Source organism: Urocitellus parryii, chromosome 11, assembly GCF_045843805.1.
Source record: "Urocitellus parryii isolate mUroPar1 chromosome 11, mUroPar1.hap1, whole genome shotgun sequence".
Classification (NCBI taxonomy): domain Eukaryota; kingdom Metazoa; phylum Chordata; class Mammalia; order Rodentia; family Sciuridae; genus Urocitellus; species Urocitellus parryii.
This window is the reverse complement of record NC_135541.1, coordinates 124,840,493-124,853,407: the sequence shown is the minus strand read 5'-3', so window position 1 is coordinate 124,853,407 and position 12,915 is coordinate 124,840,493. Positions and strand designations below refer to the sequence as shown.

The following is a 12,915-nucleotide window of genomic DNA, read 5'->3' as shown; positions in this document are numbered from 1 at the left end:
TTTTCCCGACAGTAACTTCTCGGGCAAACAGTCGCTGAGCAGGAAGCGGGAGGCAGAGGAGGCAGCGGAGCGGAGGAAGCGGGAGGAAGGGAAGGAGGCCCCAGGAGGCCGGCGAAGGCCGCGGGACCGGCGGCGTGCGCGTCCATCAGCGGCGGAGAGGGAGCCACCGCTCCCTGCAGCCTCGCCCAGCACTGGCACCCAGGCCCGCCTGCTGGCCGTGAGTCCCGCGGAGACCCGGGTGCGGACGGGCGGACCGGCGGGAGCCGCGGTTGGGGATCGCGCCCTCCCCCGCGGCCCCGGGACCTCCCCGAGCTGACCGGCGTTGGGGGCGCGAGCGCCAAGGCGCGCTGCTCGCGGGGCGCGAGGGCTTCTCCTCACTTCGCGTTCGGTGCTGACGGGCGGGTCCGCGAGACGGGGACGCGCGAAGACCGAGCGCAGGGACTCGAGCGGCAGAGACGTCCTGCGCCGGCGTCTGGCTCCGCGCTCTTGAGCGGGCGGCGACAGCAATGAGCCCCCCGCGCGGTGGGCGTCCGGAACCGGCCAGTCCCCAGCAGCCCCGACCTCCGCAGGGCGATGACTGTGGGCCTGCTGCTCGCCGAGGGCCGAGGAGGCCGATTCGGGGCCAGAAGCCGCGGTGGCGACGAGGGTGCGCTGGGCGCTGGCGCCAGGCTGTGCGAAAGCTGGACCGGGCGGAACCGGGGCGGGCTCCTGTGCTTGGCCTCCGCCAGAGACTCGCCCAGGCCTGGGCGGGAGGGAGGCGTCGCGGCAGGGCGGTGGCGGACGCGCTCGAGGCACTGAGGAGTCGCCCGGCTCCGCGGCTCCAGCCTTCCCAGGGGGCGCCTTGGGTCTCACCTGTGCCTCCGCGCACAGCAGCCAGCACAAGGAGGCGCACCTGGGGAAGCCTTCCGTCCCTCCCTGGTGGTCTAGTGGCTAGGATTCGGCGCTTTCACCGCCGCGGCCCGGGTTCGATTCCCGGTCAGGGAACCTCTTTTGCCCGGGCCTCAAGGCCCTGCCCGGCCGGCTGGGCTGCGGGGCGGCCACTCCACCGCGCTCCCCTTCCCTGTCCTCACCGCAGCCCCAACCTAACGCGGCGCTTCCCATCGCTCTTTTCCGAAAGAAAGCCCAAACCAAGGCCACTCGCACTCCGACGCCGAGATGGCCAGGACAGCGAAACGCGCGGCTCGCGCGGCCCTAACCGCCGCCTTCCCACCTCTGCTTCCTCTCCCCTTTTCCGCCCTTACCCGCTGCCCACCGGTGGACAGGCTCTCCCGGACACCCCAGCACCCTTCGGTGGATGGCCCCAGGACCCTTCCTGCGAGGTCTCCCCCCCTCCCGTCCCTTTAGGAGCCCCACACCCAGGGGTTCAGACTGGTGGCGAAGCCCAGGGGAGTTCGGTGGCGCTCTCCCGACAGAGAAGGCCGCAAGACTGAGCCCAAGCCTCGCGCTGCCCACAGCGAAAGCCAGGCCTCGCGGCATTTCCAGGCCAGACGAGCCCCGCGTGCCCCCCACCCCCGCCCTGCCCCGGCTGCTCCAGCGGCGGCGTCCCGCAGACGCCCGGGTGCCCACTCCCCGCGCCCGGACCGCGGGCGCCCTCTGCCTGCTCCGCCCGCCCCCCGCCGGCCGTCCGCTGGCTCCCGCTCCCGGCGCTCGACTCGGCTGGGGTCGGGGGCGGGCGACAGACAGCGTGGCGGGCGGGTGCGGGAGAGGTGCGGGCGGTGACGCCCACCACTCCCGGGGCCGGGTGCTGAGGTCGCGACGGAGATGCGGCGAGGGCGCTGGCCTTCATTTGCGCGCTGCGGGCACAGGCCCTCTGCCCGGCGCCGTCTGCACGGCGGCCAGGGCGCAGGACGTGGATCCGGGCTCCTCCATCAGAACCAGGGCGAGCGCCACCCTCGGCGCCGTGCCTGTGGCGCGCCGTGATCGTATAGTGGTCAGTACTCTGCGTTGTGGCCGCAGCAACCTCGGTTCGAATCCGAGTCACGGCAGCGCGGCCGCCTCCCTGGACCCTGCCTTTTGTTTACTTCCTCCTTAAGACGACTCGGTGGCCGCGCGCCCTCTGACAGCCACACTCCAGCCCAGCACTTGCCGCGGGCCTCCGCGCACCAGTCGCCACCAGGATGACACACACCTAACCTGCCCACTCCGTGTCCCTCTCTAAGCTTTGGAATCGACCCCAGCGGCAGCGAGTTCTCATGTCGCTGGGGTCTTTTTAGTAGTCACAGGAAGGACCTTTTAATATTAGATCCGAGCAGTCGGAAAAAGTACTTTTAACAAGAAGGAGAACGGCGCTGGTGGAGAGGATTCAGCGCTCTCCCCGCAGGTCTGGATTCCCGGTCATCGAAGTCCTTCCGCGCACCCCGGGAGCCCTGCGGACCAGGCCCGCGCGTCCCTCCGCGGTCAGGGACCCTGGGGACGCACCACGGCGTGTGTCATCCTGGTGGAGACTGGTGCGCGGTGGCCCGCGGCAAGCCCTGGGCTGGAGTGTGGCTGTCAGAGGGCGCGCGGCCACCGAGTCGTCTTAAGGAGGCAGTAAACAAAAGGCAGGGTCCAGGGAGGCGGCCGCGCTGCCGTGACTCGGATTCGAACCGAGGTTGCTGCGGCCACAACGCAGAGTACTGACCACTATACGATCACGGCGCGCCACAGGCACGGCGCCGAGGGCGGCGCTCGCCCTGGTTCTGATGGAGGAGCCCGGATCCACGTCCTGCGCCCTGGCCGCCGTGCAGACGGCGCCGGGCAGAGGGCCTGTGCCCGCAGCGCGCAAATGAAGGCCAGCGCCCTCGCCGCATCTCCGTCGCGACCTCAGCACCCGGGCCCGCGGGAGTGGTGGGCATCACCGCCCGCACCTCTCCCGCACCCGCCCGCCACGCTGTCTGTCGCCCGCCCCCGACCCCAGCCGAGTGGAGCGCCGGGAGCGGGAGCCAGCGGACGGCCGGCGGGGGGCGGGCGGAGCAGGCAGAGGGCGCCCGCGGTCCGGGCGCGGGGAGTGGGCACCCGGGCGTCTGCGGGACGCCGCCGCTGGAGCAGCCGGGGCAGGGCGGGGGTGGGGGGCACGCGGGGCTCGTCTGGCCTGGAAATGCCGCGAGGCCTGGCTTTCGCTGTGGGCAGCGCGAGGCTTGGGCTCAGTCTTGCGGCCTTCTCTGTCGGGAGAGCGCCACCGAACTCCCCTGGGCTTCGCCACCAGTCTGAACCCCTGGGTGTGGGGCTCCTAAAGGGACGGGAGGGGGGGAGACCTCGCAGGAAGGGTCCTGGGGCCATCCACCGAAGGGTGCTGGGGTGTCCGGGAGAGCCTGTCCACCGGTGGGCAGCGGGTAAGGGCGGAAAAGGGGAGAGGAAGCAGAGGTGGGAAGGCGGCGGTTAGGGCCGCGCGAGCCGCGCGTTTCGCTGTCCTGGCCATCTCGGCGTCGGAGTGCGAGTGGCCTTGGTTTGGGCTTTCTTTCGGAAAAGAGCGATGGGAAGCGCCGCGTTAGGTTGGGGCTGCGGTGAGGACAGGGAAGGGGAGCGCGGTGGAGTGGCCGCCCCGCAGCCCAGCCGGCCGGGCAGGGCCTTGAGGCCCGGGCAAAAGAGGTTCCCTGACCGGGAATCGAACCCGGGCCGCGGCGGTGAAAGCGCCGAATCCTAGCCACTAGACCACCAGGGAGGGACGGAAGGCTTCCCCAGGTGCGCCTCCTTGTGCTGGCTGCTGTGCGCGGAGGCACAGGTGAGACCCAAGGCGCCCCCTGGGAAGGCTGGAGCCGCGGAGCCGGGCGACTCCTCAGTGCCTCGAGCGCGTCCGCCACCGCCCTGCCGCGACGCCTCCCTCCCGCCCAGGCCTGGGCGAGTCTCTGGCGGAGGCCAAGCACAGGAGCCCGCCCCGGTTCCGCCCGGTCCAGCTTTCGCACAGCCTGGCGCCAGCGCCCAGCGCACCCTCGTCGCCACCGCGGCTTCTGGCCCCGAATCGGCCTCCTCGGCCCTCGGCGAGCAGCAGGCCCACAGTCATCGCCCTGCGGAGGTCGGGGCTGCTGGGGACTGGCCGGTTCCGGACGCCCACCGCGCGGGGGGCTCATTGCTGTCGGCGCCCGCTCAGGAGCGCGGAGCCAGACGCCGGCGCAGGACGTCTCTGCCGCTCGAGTCCCTGCGCTCGGTCTTCGCGCGTCCCCGTCTCGCGGACCCGCCCGTCAGCACCGAACGCGAAGTGAGGAGAAGCCCTCGCGCCCCGCGAGCAGCGCGCCTTGGCGCTCGCGCCCCCAACGCCGGTCAGCTCGGGGAGGTCCCGGGGCCGCGGGGGAGGGCGCGATCCCCAACCGCGGCTCCCGCCGGTCCGCCCGTCCGCACCCGGGTCTCCGCGGGACTCACGGCCAGCAGGCGGGCCTGGGTGCCAGTGCTGGGCGAGGCTGCAGGGAGCGGTGGCTCCCTCTCCGCCGCTGATGGACGCGCACGCCGCCGGTCCCGCGGCCTTCGCCGGCCTCCTGGGGCCTCCTTCCCTTCCTCCCGCTTCCTCCGCTCCGCTGCCTCCTCTGCCTCCCGCTTCCTGCTCAGCGACTGTTTGCCCGAGAAGTTACTGTCGGGAAAACGAGCACGTCCCCTCCGGGGGGAGTCTGGGCCAGGACACCTACGCCAACCAGCCGTTCGAGGGCTCCCCCGCCGAAACCGAGGCGCTCCTGTGCCCCAGTGCGGCTGCCCACGACAGAACACAGGCGACTGCCCTTCGAGGTTCTGCCCCCCCCCCCGCAGCAACGTGTTGGTGGCGAAAGGCCCGGCGAAGCACCCGTGATCGCCGCAGCAAGGACAACGATGGGCTCCGGGGGAGCCCTGGTGTAGGGCTTCCGCGCCAACGGGGAAGCCAAGGACCCTGGGGGCCCGGCGCTACGGCTCCTCCTGGGGGGCTCCCACCTCCTCCTGCGGGGCCCCCAGCTCCCGAGCACGCCCCGTGCGCACGGTGCTCCGGGGCCCACTCTCCCGCTGTCTGAGCTGCAGGAGCCGGTGGCTTCTGGGCTCCCGGAATGTGTACGACACCTCTGCGAGCTGCGGGCCACCCAGGCCCGTTCCCGCAGCGTCAGCCCTGGTACTCTTGGCTCTGGCCAAATGCTTGTCCTTCCCAGTCCAACCAGGCACCGCAGGGTCCTCCGCCCCCGCCCTCTCCCCCACTCCCCAAAGCCTGTACCCGCTCCTCAGCGCCTCCTCCCCGCCCTCCTGGCAAAGGAAACCCCGACGAGTTTCTGCCACTTTCCGACTCGGTTGAAGTCTGCGACTAAATCGCGCCTTGGAGGTTTTGGACACCACGGGCAGCAAAGGGGTTTGGCTGCTTTTAAAGATCCGATGAGATTTCAACATTTGGAAACTTAGAGGAGGGAGCTTAGGCAGGGCGGGCGCGGGGGTGGGGGCGGGAATTCAAGGCCTTGGGCGCCCAAGCTAGAAAAGCTGGATGGTCTCAGATCCACAGGCTAAGCCCCCACCTCCAGAAACAACGCGCGGGGAGAGGAAACACTATCCAAAGCTAACGCGAGGGAGGAAATAATAAAGGTCAGCGCAGAAATCGATGCCCGGGAAAAGAGAAAAATAATAGAGAAAACCAAAGAAACAGAGCTGGATTTTTTGAAAAGATGGATAATATCAATAAAGGAAAGAAGACCACAGCCATTAAGAGAATCAGAAATGAAACAGAGACTCCAGGCACTACAGACTTGTAATGCTAACAAAATAACAAGGAGAAACTTTGGAACATTGTCTGTACTCATAAATATGACAACCTAGATGAACTGGGGGAATTGCTCAAAACTACAAACTACCGCATCTCGCACAATACCCAAGAGATCATCTGGAGCACTCCACCATGATGGAAGAAATTGGATTCTGACTTTTAAAATAGCCAGAAAAGATATCTCCAGGTCCAGGTGATTTCGCTGGAGAATTCTGCCAAGGGTTTAGGAAGATTTACCACCAGTTCTGTGTAGTCTCTTCCAGAAGATGGAGGGGGGGGGGGAGACTTCCCAACTATTTCTTTGAAGCTTTCTTGGCCCTGAATCCAAAACCAGACAAAGAAATATACAACAACAAAAACTACAGACGAATATCCCTAATGAATATCGATGTAAAAACAGCTTGACAAATATGACTCAGCAATATAGAAAAGGAATTATAAACCATGACCACGTGGAGTTTATTCCAGGGATACAGGGCTGGTTCTCCAGAAGAACTTGAAAACTGTCTCCAGAAGAAAACCCACATAAAGCTACCAATCCACGAATAGAAAGCCAGTGGCACTCAATCCCAGCACCACCCAAAAGAAAAGAAAAGAAGACAATGCTGTTGACAGAGTTCCACACCCCTTTCCTGGTGAAAACTGTAATCCCAAAGGCTAAACACGGGGTTCCATTCATACATCATGTTGAAAAGAATAAACCACAGGAATGCAAGTCCATTAGAGGTGGCCAGGGTTAAAGAGGAAAGGAGGGGCCGTCCTGAAGAGAGGAGACTATCACTCCAAAAGGGCCTCCAGGGGGCTGGGGTGGCAACTCGGTAGTAAAATGCTTGCCTAGCATGTGTGAGGCACTGGGTTTGATGCTCAGCACCACATATAAATAAACAAAAATAATGTTCTATCAGCAACTAAAAAAATAAATAAAGTTTAATCTAAAAATAGGGGGCCTCGTGGTGGACTTTTGTGGTGATGAAAATATTTTTGCTTATATCAATGTCAGTGTCCTGGTACCATACTACATGCCATATTTAAAAAAAAAACACCACCGTTTTGTAAATACCACCAAATGTTACAATTTGAGGAAACTGGGTAAAAGCTACAAGGGACCTCTCTTAAGATAGTATGTGAACTACTTTTAAAAAAACACATGTACTACATGAAATCTAAGTATATTTCTCCTTGTTTGTCCTGGACGTTGTTTAGAAAACATTAAGGCAAACAAAACTTCCCAGCACCCTTGATACCCTTGAAGATAGCGCCAATAACACCAGGCTTTGCACCTTTTTTAAAATGAAGAGTACAAAATGTTCACTGATCCCTACTGTTCTTCTTTGAGGACTGTCCACAATTTCTTCTATTCTCCTCTGCATTTTTCAAAGGCATGGAGAACAAAACTACTCTAAAGATTGAACCGGTCTGAATTCTTTAGAGAAACAAAACCCATATGGTTCAAACATTATTTGAATAGAGAGGCTTATAAAAAGGCATTGGCTCACGTGATCATGGACACGGAGAAATCCTAGACCTGCATCTGATCCAGGAGAGCCCATGCTGTAGTTCAAAAACTGATGTCTCAGCTCAAAGACAGTGTAGAAGAGAGAAAGAGGAGCTGGGCTTGTGGCTCAGAGGTGGAGCACTTGCCTGGCAACTGTGAGGCACTGGGTTTGATTCTCAGCACCACCTATAAATAAATCAATGAAATAAAGGTCCATTGACAACTAAAGATGTGTATTTAAAAGAGAGACACACAGAGAGAATTCTTCCTTAACCTTGTTTTTATTTTATTTTTCTTCTTCTTGTTTTGTTGTTGTAATCCAGGGCTTCCAGTTGACTGAATGAGGCTCATAGACATGGAGGAGGGCAATCTGCTTTATTCAGTTTATGATTCAAATGGTAATCTCATCCAGAAACACTTTTGGAGACATACTCAGAAGTGTTTTACCAAATGTCACAGCACCTTCTGGTCTATCCAAGCTGACATGTAAAATTAACTACTCCTATACCCTCAATCACTCCAAGTAATACATTTAGCATAATGTCTTATAAAATACCTCTACTATATTTCAGCATAACGTTGGCTTCTCCTTTGCAGTAGTAATATGTTGGGCTTTCAGTGAACACGGGGTTCATTTTGACCGCATGTAGTCTCACCCCAGCCCCTACCATCATTACCACCAGTGATTTGTTGGTGTGGCTTTGTTTTTTCAAAATATCAGTACACTCTGGACTTTGCTAATGTCAGTTTGAACTTCAGGCCAGTTGCACAAGTGACTTTCCATCTTGACCAAGCCTTAAAATGCTTTCTATCCAGATCCCTGGATATGGATAAGACATACCTATTATGGTGTCCACTCTTCGTCTAATGGTGTCCTTCATACTTCCATCCAGGTCACCAGATGTGCCTGGCCTCTTAATGTCATTCACGATGGCCTTGTGGCCATGACCATCGGAGGGAGTCTGGTCATCATCATGGCCATGGAACAGAGGGTTGGGAGGTGGGAATTACTGAAATCTCAGCACACGTGACTCTGTACAAACCTTTGTGCCCAGGGCAGCCAGACAATCCCAGCCTAACTTCCAGCAGCATTCGGTCACCTTCCTAAGCATCCTCCCTTGAGAATACCTGTCTGAGAAAGCTTCAGCCTGACGGGAGAGGTGGTGGGTGGTTCTACCAACACCTGAGTGTAAGTAAACACAGCGTCTTTCCCAGAGCTCCTGCTGAACACCAACTCCTTCCTCTCTTCTGGTGTGCATCTTCTGCAGTCTCGACGTGTTTCTCTCAAAGATCTCTATGCCCGTCTTTTAAAATGTCTTCACCAGGAGGGAGCGAACCTCTTTCTCCCGGTCTCTGTGGGAGGACAGAATCCTAAGTTCCCAATAATTGCCAGGTGGCCGAGACACAGCCGGCCAGATAAGTCAGATGGTTACAGTGACCAGCCCTTTGTCATTTTTCATATGTGCTCCCGGCTCTCTCTCTAAGTCACTGTCCCTTTAGAATGCCCTGTCACCCCTGCACTAATCTGAGGGAAGTTCAGCTCTGTCCTATGCTGTCAGTAATCACTCAATGAAATATGTCTTCCCAGCTTCAGCTAATGCCCAGCTTTGTTGCCCTTTGGCAAAGGAAGTGCAAACAATAGCTTTAGTGACACAGTTTCTGCCAAGAGAGTCACAGATAGGACAGGAGAAGGGGGGGTCACTTGGCCCTTGTCATTCCATGGGCATCTCTTCCTGCCTGGCATTTCTGAGCCGGACACTTGGCTGGGCCACGGTGTTAAGGTCTTTAAATAAGTCAAAAATAACACCTGGTATTTTGCCAGAAAAATGTTAGAGTTCGTAAACAAGTCTGGATGGTGCCTGGCAAAATGTCAGAGGGAGTGGTTTGAGAAGTAACAAAAGTGAGCCATTAAGTGTGGAGATTCCTTATTGGTTGATTGATGTATCTAGTTTATGCTAATTAAGATAAGCTGTGCAAAATGTATAAATAGTTCTGTTGCCCTACAATAAATGGCTCCCATTCCTGCTGTATCAACCTGCACAAGTTATTCGTCACCCCCCGGCTATGTTGCTGCAGCCGGACTGCGGCACCACGGTTCTGTGTCCCATCTGGATAGGCTGGTAGTGACACTCGGTGTGACCACGACCACTGTAATAGATGCCATTAAGGATGGGGACAAAGTGTAGAAGTGAAATACAGAAAAACTGATTTTGACAGTGGTTGTCCCCCTTCCCCTTCTACCTGGGTACACTATTGCTGCATGGTGTCATTTGGACTCTGATGTACCACAACTCATTTTCTCATATATGGAAGTTTCTCAGAAAATTAAAGACACCACTGCCCTAAACACAACCCAGTAATTTTGTTTGGATTTATTTCCCTTGAAATGTGAACACATATATCCCCAAAGGATGCTACCAAAATGGTCACACCAATCCAAGAGAGCCGCCCCTTCCCTACGTGTTAGATATTCCATTTTCTTCCAGCACTAAGACCCCCATTAGCTACAGCAATTTATGAGGGCTAAGAGTTTGTATGGAACAGGAGGGCCATTGCATATTGGATCATCCTCACCATAGGAACTGTACCCAAGTTTGGCAGGAATGGACAACGTTGCAGATGTGTGTGTGTGTGTGTGTGTGTGTGTGTGTGTGTGTTATATATATTCCAAATATTGGAAAGGAAAGTTGAAAAATCTCTCAACCTCAAATATCAGGACAGTAGGCAATCAAAACAGACGAATGGCATGGATTAGAGGTCATGTACCACCCCACAGACAATGGGTCCCTGTCAACCACAGCCCCACAGAGATCATCCCCAAGTTCACCTCATAGCACCAAAGCCAGAAACCCACAGGGACGCCATTGATGCAACAAAACACTGATGGCGGAAGGAGGGGAGGAGAGGAGCCACGTTTCACATGGAAGCACTGAGGAGAGCTGCGCAAAGCCACCTGAGAGTCTCAGGGCTCAGGTCTGCCCCAGGTGCCTGCTGGGGGCAGGGTGCCACTGGCTCCAATCCTGGGCCTCAGAGGGGCTGGTTTTTAAGGACGTGGCCACTGCTGTTTCCGGCGAGGAATAATATAGAGGTGGTCTTCGGAATGCTAATTCCCCATTGGCACTGGAGGGAGGACTGGCATTTGTGGGTTTTCCTTCATACTAGAAAAGTCCAACCAAGATTTGATAAGAAAACAGGACTGACCCTAGAAAGGGAAAAACCTGACAGGAAGCACCCAGATTTCCTCCTGGCTGTAGTTTGGATCTGGGATGGCCCCCAGGCTCATGTGTTGAAAGCCTGGTCCCCAGGGCTCCATAGTCCAGTGGTGGGGCTCCTGGGAAATGACTGGATCACAGGGCTCCGATCTCCTCGATGGATTAATTCACTGTTGGGTTTGGAACTGAAGGACTATTGGGAACCCATTGAAACTGTAGGGAGTGAGGCCTCGTTGAAGGAGGTAGGTCACTGGGAACATGCCCTGGAAGGGTATGCGTGCTTCCTGGCCCTTCCTCTCTTTCTCTGTCTCTCTCCAGCCCCCACCCGCTCTGTGCTGGCTACCATGAGGCGAATAGCTCTGCTCTGCCACACGCTCCCCACCATGATGTTCTGCCTCACCACAAGACCACAATCACGGGGCCACGCAACTGTGGGCTGAAACCTGTGAATCCGTGAAGCACAATAAATCTTCTCTCCTCTAAGCAGATTTTCTCAAGTGTTTTGTCACCACACGGAGGAGCTGACACCCTCCCTTTGCACGGGTGGCTTGGTAGAACCCCGAAACAGGGGCCAGTCTTCTCTTGACCTGAGTGAGTAGGTCACTACCAAGAAACGATCATGGTTATTGGAGGACTCTAAAATATCTTGGAAGTTAAGCTGTGCACAACATGCAACAGCATATCTGTGTGTGATGTCCACTGGGGCCTTCTGATGTGGCCCTCCCCGCAGGCCTCGGCACTGCCCTTACTGGAAAATCATGGATAGGTAGATGAAGAGAAAGTCGGCCACCCTGGCAAGTTCACAAAGAGGGCGATGGATAGAGTTGGAAGTAACTTGGACGATGATTTGTCATCATTCCTGGGGGAGATAAATTTGTAAAATATACAAAAATTAGGAGTATCAGGTAAACAGTGTGATGCAGCAATTGCACCGCCAGTTCTCTGCACCACGGAAATGATGTAGTGGTGCAAGAATGATGGGTAGCATTATTTTTTAACATAAAATCTCGAACCAACCTAATTTCAAAACCATTTGGAAAAGGTCAATGAAAACTGCAAAAACTAAGAAAGAAAGAAAGGTTTTCTTCTTTTTCCTTCTTTAAAGGAAGAGGACAATCATATTGGGGATGGCACTGGTGAGCCCCTCCTGGGGCTAGGGTACTAGTGTACTAGTGTACCTGTCCACTATGCTGCTGATGAAAAACAAGAAGACAACCATCCCAGAATTGAGCTCAATGGTGGCAGCCTGAGCAGAAAGGAAGAACAAGGATGAGATGGCCCTGCACTGCAGGGAGGCAAGAGCAGGTTGCTAAAGAGCTGACCGGAGGGTAAGCGTCCCTGGGTGGGCTCGAACCACCAACCTTTCGGTTAACAGCCGAACGCGCTAACCGATTGCGCCACAGAGACGCGGCGGGTCCCCTACCTGGAGTCCATACGTTCCAGTGCGCACTAAGCCGCTTTCCCCCAGGCCACGCGCCGCGGCTCCTGCAGAATCCCGGGCAAATTCCCACAGCTCAGAAAAGCCGCCGGATCAGCGCGGCGAGTTGGAAAGCTGACCATCGGCGGAATCCGAGGCCAGAGGGCAGCAGAATGGCCTCCACCCCGAGCTGCCAGGCGCTGATTTCAAAAGCTGACGCCCGGGAGATGCCCGCTGGGCTCCGGGGTCGAGGCTTCTTCCTCGTCCTGCCCTGAGTGGGCCTGTCCCCACCGTAGCGCGCCGCCCTGGGACGGGCCGCGGGGCCAGTCCTTTAAAGGACCCTGAGAACGGAAACGCGAGCGTTTATCCCAGGCCAAGGTCTTTGCACGAAGCCTCGGCTCGGCCAAGTTTCTAGGCCTCCGCGGAGGCCAAGCCGGGAAGGCCCGGTGCACCCGAGCGCCCTCGAGGTCCCGGGGCTCACGGAGGCTGGGGTGGGCGCGGGCGAGAGCAGCGACCGGGCGGCCGAAGGCCACGGCCAGGAGCACCAAGGGGCGGAGGGGAGCAAGACAGGCGACGACCTGCTGCTGTGAACACGGAGCCACGGAGTTGCAGCCCTGAGCGACGTCCAGCACAGGGACGGAGGGGGGGCCGCCGAGCTGCGTCCACCACCGGGACCGAGAAGGCGCCGCCCGTCCTCCCCCGCTCGGCGCCGTGACCGTCTAGTGGTCAGTACTCTGCGCTGTGGCCGCAGCAACCGCGCTTCGAATCGAGTCACCGCTGGCCCTGCACTCACGTGGCCCCCCTTGTCTTTCAATCCTCACCCCCGCATCCAGTGCCAAGCTTTTAGGTGGCTCCAGAGCTCTCTGGTCTGGAGGAGGAAAGGAAGCCCCGTCCTTGGCCAGTTCTCGGTCACCAGAGAACCCGAGCATTGAGGTGCTGCCTCTGATGCAGTGGTTGTGGTCGACCTCCTCTTCCTGGTTCACGTATTGCAGTCATCCGTGGGGTCGGGTTAGACCAAATAAGAAACGAGATGACATTTGCACTCCAACGAGGCTTTGGAAACAAGGTCGAATAACCGTAGTAACACGTGCACTGAGTGAATGACATTCCC

General features: G+C 58.0%; 5 non-coding genes across 5 annotated transcripts; 2 read left to right on the top strand and 3 right to left on the bottom strand.

Moving 5' to 3' along the window:
• The first annotated feature begins 912 nt into the window (after window positions 1-912).
• Trnae-uuc (transfer RNA glutamic acid (anticodon UUC)) lies at window positions 913-984 on the top strand. The gene has a single exon. It is a non-coding gene; the product is annotated as a tRNA-Glu (tRNA).
• A 929-nt stretch (window positions 985-1,913) lies between these two features.
• Window positions 1,914-1,985, top strand: Trnah-gug (transfer RNA histidin (anticodon GUG)). Its single transcript has one exon. It is a non-coding gene; the product is annotated as a tRNA-His (tRNA).
• Window positions 1,986-2,565: 580 nt separating this feature from the next.
• On the bottom strand, window positions 2,566-2,637 carry Trnah-gug (transfer RNA histidin (anticodon GUG)). The gene has a single exon. It is a non-coding gene; the product is annotated as a tRNA-His (tRNA).
• Window positions 2,638-3,568: 931 nt separating this feature from the next.
• Window positions 3,569-3,640, bottom strand: Trnae-uuc (transfer RNA glutamic acid (anticodon UUC)). The gene has a single exon. It is a non-coding gene; the product is annotated as a tRNA-Glu (tRNA).
• An 8,080-nt stretch (window positions 3,641-11,720) lies between these two features.
• On the bottom strand, window positions 11,721-11,794 carry Trnan-guu (transfer RNA asparagine (anticodon GUU)). Its single transcript has one exon. It is a non-coding gene; the product is annotated as a tRNA-Asn (tRNA).
• Between the last annotated feature and the right edge of the window lie 1,121 nt (window positions 11,795-12,915).